General features: G+C 34.0%; 1 long non-coding RNA gene across 1 annotated transcript; it reads left to right on the top strand.

Moving 5' to 3' along the window:
- The first annotated feature begins 1,927 nt into the window (after positions 1–1,927).
- LOC133276640 (uncharacterized) lies at positions 1,928–5,218 on the top strand. Its single transcript, XR_009745938.1, has 2 exons — positions 1,928–2,329; positions 4,633–5,218. It is a non-coding gene; the product is annotated as an uncharacterized LOC133276640 (long non-coding RNA).
- The last annotated feature ends 366 nt before the right edge of the window (positions 5,219–5,584 follow it).

Below are 5,584 nucleotides of genomic sequence, written 5' to 3'. Positions count from 1 at the left end.
AGAGACAAAAAACAACATCCCAATTTGGAAGATAAATAAAATATGCCAAATGATAATATTTTCCACTGCTGAAATCTTTCTTATATGATCTGGTCCCAGACCTTGGAAGAACTTATGAAAACATACTCTATTAATTGCTTGCAATATTTTTCAAAGAATACATTATTATTTTTTTCAAGTACTGTCACCATTACATTACATACAATTTGTATATATATATTTTAAAAATCTACATATTCACAGATGTATCCAAAATTAGTTCATAATAGTTAACTCTATAAAAAAGAATTTGGCAATCATATGCTGGACAGAACGAATAGTTATTACATTCTCCCCTACAAAACACGAGAGAGGCCCAAGAGGGTTCTGTCCTTCACCTTTAACTAATCTTCTAGTTCTGCTCCTGTTGTTGCTTAATAATCTTGAAAATTTTAATGTAAATTCAAGTAATATGTGGTATGCTTTAACATGGTAAATACTAAGTGCTTTTCTAAGTTATGACCTTGGTACAGCTTTTAGCCAAGGAACCACCCTTTGCAATCTAAAAGGCCTGGAAACAGGACACTCTGAGATTTGGAGAATATAATGTGAAAACAGCTGTAGTACCACACTAGGAGTTGATACTTTGTGCTTACCTAGTGCCAAAGTCTATGCTGGAGAGAACATTTACTTCACTTCTCCATTTTAAAACAAGAAAAATAATTGAATCCTTGGGCTCCATGAATATCAGCAGCTCCTCTGTGATGAGATTTTGCGCAGGGGCTGCAAACAGAGTAGAAAGATGCATTAAAAAATTATTATATGCTTTCCAGCATTTCAGCAATGTAAAGAGGTAGCCAAAAAGTTCATCACAAGTTCTTGATGCAATAGGTTCCTTAATAGTGAGGATTTGAATCAGTGACTAGGTCCACCTTTGCTTAAAAGCAATTTTGCACCTGTATTGCAAGGTGGTAATCATCTTTAAAGTCTTTATGTAATATTTAATTTAGTCATTATGATACATATGAGAGTACAAAAACATAGAAAAAAAAAAGCCATTATTATTTTCAGCACTATATTTTAAAATATTTGGATAAAACTTTTCCTGGTCATACGCATCTATAATAACAATTGATTTGAGCAGCATGTAAACAATTGAAAGTTTAAGTACTGTGTCTAGAATGCCCAGTCTAACATAATTAACTAACTTAATTAGTCTTTATTTCTTGTAGCAACACAAATTCAATAGCAGTGGTTAGAAAAGTGTAAACCTTGGAAGCAGTTTCCAATAGGAGAAATTTAAGATCTAATGGTGGCATCTTGAAAGACTGTACAGTTAGAAGATTTGAGGTGTAGGACTGTCCTACTGTTGACAGTCCATCAATTGCGAAATACTTTAGTGACACTTTAATCAATGACAGATAAATTTAAAAAGTCCCCATGACCTTCCTGGTCTTTCAAATCTTAGGGGAAAAAAAAAGAGCTAATCTTAATCCTTGATTTCCCTTTTGGCAACTTCTGCAAGTGAGCTGGAAAGTGTCTGTTAACAAGGAATAGCTCAACTGAAACAAATTCCTCTTGCTTTTGTCTCCAAGTGAACTGCACTGTGGAAGGACATGAAATGTAAATGCACTGCCTAAGAGGTTTACAGTAAAAGGTAAAGTACAGTCTGAGGGTGACTATTAACATCTCCATTGTGTAGCAAATACTCAGAATGGTAAAAGGCTGTTGTTCAAGAAACAAGTAAAAAAAGCTTTAGTGTTTTTTAAAGATTCTCTGTAGAGATCTAAATTTTTCATGTGAGTTGTCCTTGTAGCCTTGTTAAGAGCTGTTATTAGAACCGCATGAAGAACCTGATAGTTATTCAGGTGTATGAAGTTATATGCAACAAAAGTATGCAAGAAGAGGGGGAAAACATCCTTATATTCTATAGTTCTGATTAATATGTTCTGATCTTCAGAATGATGCTTCAATTTAGCTGAAGAAATTTTCTTCAAACATTGATGCTGATTTGTGCCCATTTATGGATCAAACTTTTAAGTGAATGAGTTTTATGTAGTCATGTTTGTAGGAAACATTGTATGTTTAAAATTTTGCAAATAAATATTCCACGTAAGGGGTTGGATAAGGGATTCTTCTAAAGCCCATGAAAGTTAATGGTAAAGTAATCCATATCGATTTTAGTGGATATTAGGTGAGGCCTTATGTGCAAATATAAATAATTTCCCGCTGAAGTTGAGCATACAAACATTTAGGTAACTCTTATTTCATTTGCCTTTATATATCTGGGCTCCCGGACTGGACTTCCGAAAACATTGCAGATGGGATATTCTGAGTACTTCATATTGTAGTGGGTAAAAACAAAGCTATATTGTGTATTCTAGTTAATCTCTCAAGTGCTGACCCCTTTACCTTTGGGGTAAAGATCTCTCCAGATCTTTGCTGCCATTTTCTATTATTTTTTCATTGTATAGATGTAAGAATAGCTGATTCGTGATATTGAAAGGTTTTAAAATATAATTGCTGACTTACACTTGTGAAGTTTGATTCATTCATCTCTTTTATGCATGTTTTGATGGGAAAATATGAAAAAAATCTTTCACTAAGGTTGCAATTTAAAAAAACCACAAAGCTCAAAAGTGGGTTTCTGCAAGAAATTTTTTTGCCTACACTGTAATGTGACTTAAAGAACAATTACAGATGGAGTCCTTCTACTAGGAGAATTTTACGGTCATAAAGTAGACTTTGTTGTCATTTACACTGAATCAATTTCATTGACTTCAAAGAAGTCAATATAAATTTTAAGTGTTTTATTTGAGAAGTGAATACAGACCACAGGCTGAAATTTCTTGAAATTTCACATATGATTTCAGTTAAATTAATTAGAATTGCAGGAATACATGAAAAAGTACATACATAATTTTGTTATTTACTTCACTGAGCTGAAAGTGGAAATTGCATCAAAAACCCTATTCAGAGCAAAATTGTTGTGTTGTTTTCTTTAAAAAAAACTTAAGTTTAGCTTTGATAGCTGAAATTCAGTGGGAGCTGCATGGAAGTACAGAGGACAGAAAATTTCCATTTCATCACTCTTCAGAAAATGGTGTGAAAGTCTCCTAAATGAGATCCAGCAATCACTCTGTGAAATAGCATGGAGGTATGGACAAAAGAGAGAGAAAAAGCAACTTCCTAGCCAAAGGGAAGGCTTTCTTTCTTTTCTTTTCTTTTCTTTTCTTTTCTTTTCTTTTCTTTTCTTTTCTTTTCTTTTCTTTTCTTTTCTTTTCTTTTCTTTTCTTTTCTTTTCTTTTCTTTTCTTTTCTTTTCTTTTCTTTTCTTTTCTTTTCTTTTCTCTTCTTTTCTTTTCTTTTCTTTTCTTTTCTTTTCTTTCTTTTCTTTTCTTTCCTTCCACTAGAACAATGTGTGGCTGAAGACCAGAGTTGACATTGATTCCACCTAGTATTGGAGAGCTATATCTGAATGAGCTACCCCAACATATTTGGGAGTCCATGGAGACAAATATGTGCTTTTGGGTGCAGTATATGCAACCTATTTTAGAGGATGGGACTGCTGCTCTCACTATGAAGAGTGTCTTGGGTCAGAGGAGTGTGAGAAGTTATGTTTTACTGTTCGTTTTTGTTTTCAGTGGCCAGTTGAGTTTGTGACCTAAAGCCATTTCTTTATTCATGGAAGAGATCTGTTTTTTCTATTAAAACCAGTGCTTGAACCACATGCCAGAAAGCTGCAATGCTGCCACTCTGGTGCTTTTATTGTGGAAATTAGAAGAGCAGTAGGTCATCTTTCCTGTCTCTGTAGTAAGAAATGGGTAGCTGGATTGCCCAGATACATTGCAACTTCTGGGGATTTTCTTTACTCAGATTAACTAAGAAAGGCTATTATTTGATGTATAATATCTTGATCATGCAACCCTGCATTCCTGGTGAAGGAGACTTGGAACACAGCTCTTGTCAGATATTATGACAGGATTTCCAAATGAAAATATTTCCATTTCTTACATTTTACTTCCTATTTGAAATATTCCATGGGAGAAATTTTCTGAGTAATTCTGACCACAAATATATTTCAATGCTTTTGTTACAGTATCCTGATACAGTATTGTATCCTAATCCCAAGGGTAAAAGTGGTATGTGTTTTAATCTAGTTCAAAATAAATGACAAATGAAACTTCAAGCCTAATTCATATATTAAAAAATGCTAAATTCAGCCAACATGAATGATTTTATTGTAAACATTGATTGTTTTGTACAAATGTTTTGTTCAAGAAAAGCAACTCATAATAAAATTTAATATACTTAAATGTCTTTTCATGGAAAAAGCAACGCATTTCATGATTGCTAGACAAAGTTTTGAATTTTCAATGGAAACTCAGTGTATTTTAATGAAAATTATTCTCCCAAGGGATGCGAAACACTTTCCACTTGTATGTAAATTTCTATTTTCTAAATAAAAAGAGCAGCCATTGTACAGTTTATAAGAAGTATGAAACAGTTTTCTTCTTCTCTAACCCACTCAGACTTCACTGCTGGAAAAGCAGGTAGTTTATTAGGTTAGGTTAATTTAGATTAATCAGACTATTTTACAGTTAAATCTGTATAACGCATCACAGGTCTTAACTACCCCTCCTGGTTATCACAGAATTTTAACAAATTTGCAGTTATTATCTCTTCCAGAAAGTCTGGTCTACCTATCTTCTCAGCACAGAAGAGCAGAAGGTTGTGGCTACTACATACCCGTACATGACTGGGTGATACTTCTGGTTTGTGTTGCCTCCCTGCTGCTGACTTCTGCCTTACATTCTTCCTGGCACATCAATCAGGCCATGTTTTGCCACAAACGTGCTGCAAACTGGAAGTTTTTAGAGGCCCTGTGCTATTCAAGTCAACGGGTCTCTTTCTTTAGGAGAAACACTGCACTTTCTGTTCAGTAAGTGCCTACTGCACTTTGGCACTGAAGAAGTGGGTGATGATAAAACCACAAATTTCACCAGGCTCAACAAGGAAGGAAAAAAATGGATCTATAGTATAAAAACAAAGGACACACTGGAAATATATAAAAGACATACTCCAAGAAATATGGAGGCCAATGAGAAGATGGCCATGGGTTTCAATTTCTTTTAGATATGGCTCAGGCAGATAACATAATATTGTACCGTGTGTGTTTTATTGTGCTGAACATGGATTTTAATATAGATGACACAAAAGTAAAAATGTATATTATTGCCTGACTTTGCTATGATTTTTTTTTTTTTTTTTGCTTTGGGGTGGCTGCAGTATTGTCCTCTTCCTTTAAAGCTAGGATGGCTTATAATCACTAATGCACATATATCTTTAACAGAACTGAAGCACGTCTCAAATGTGGTTATACATGAAATCTAAAAGCCCAACTAGTACTTTGACCATGAAGGCAGGGTTTGTGGGGAAATTTCTATTGTCAAAGAAGTGTGCAACCAAACACAATTGTTCCAAAAAGCCTTTGAATGAAAATGGAATAGATAATGTTTTAAATTTTTAAATAGTTTGGGGTGTCTTTTCTGTGATAGATCTATTCTTTTTGATGTTAGTGATAACATACATTCCATCAATCAGTC

This window comes from Pezoporus flaviventris, unplaced genomic scaffold (genome assembly GCF_033815535.1).
Source record: "Pezoporus flaviventris isolate CSIRO_AGI_PZ_B2104156 unplaced genomic scaffold, CSIRO_AGI_Pfla_v1 ptg000045l, whole genome shotgun sequence".
Taxonomy (NCBI): Eukaryota; Metazoa; Chordata; class Aves; order Psittaciformes; family Psittacidae; genus Pezoporus; species Pezoporus flaviventris.
This window is presented reverse-complemented; position numbering and strand designations above follow the sequence as displayed.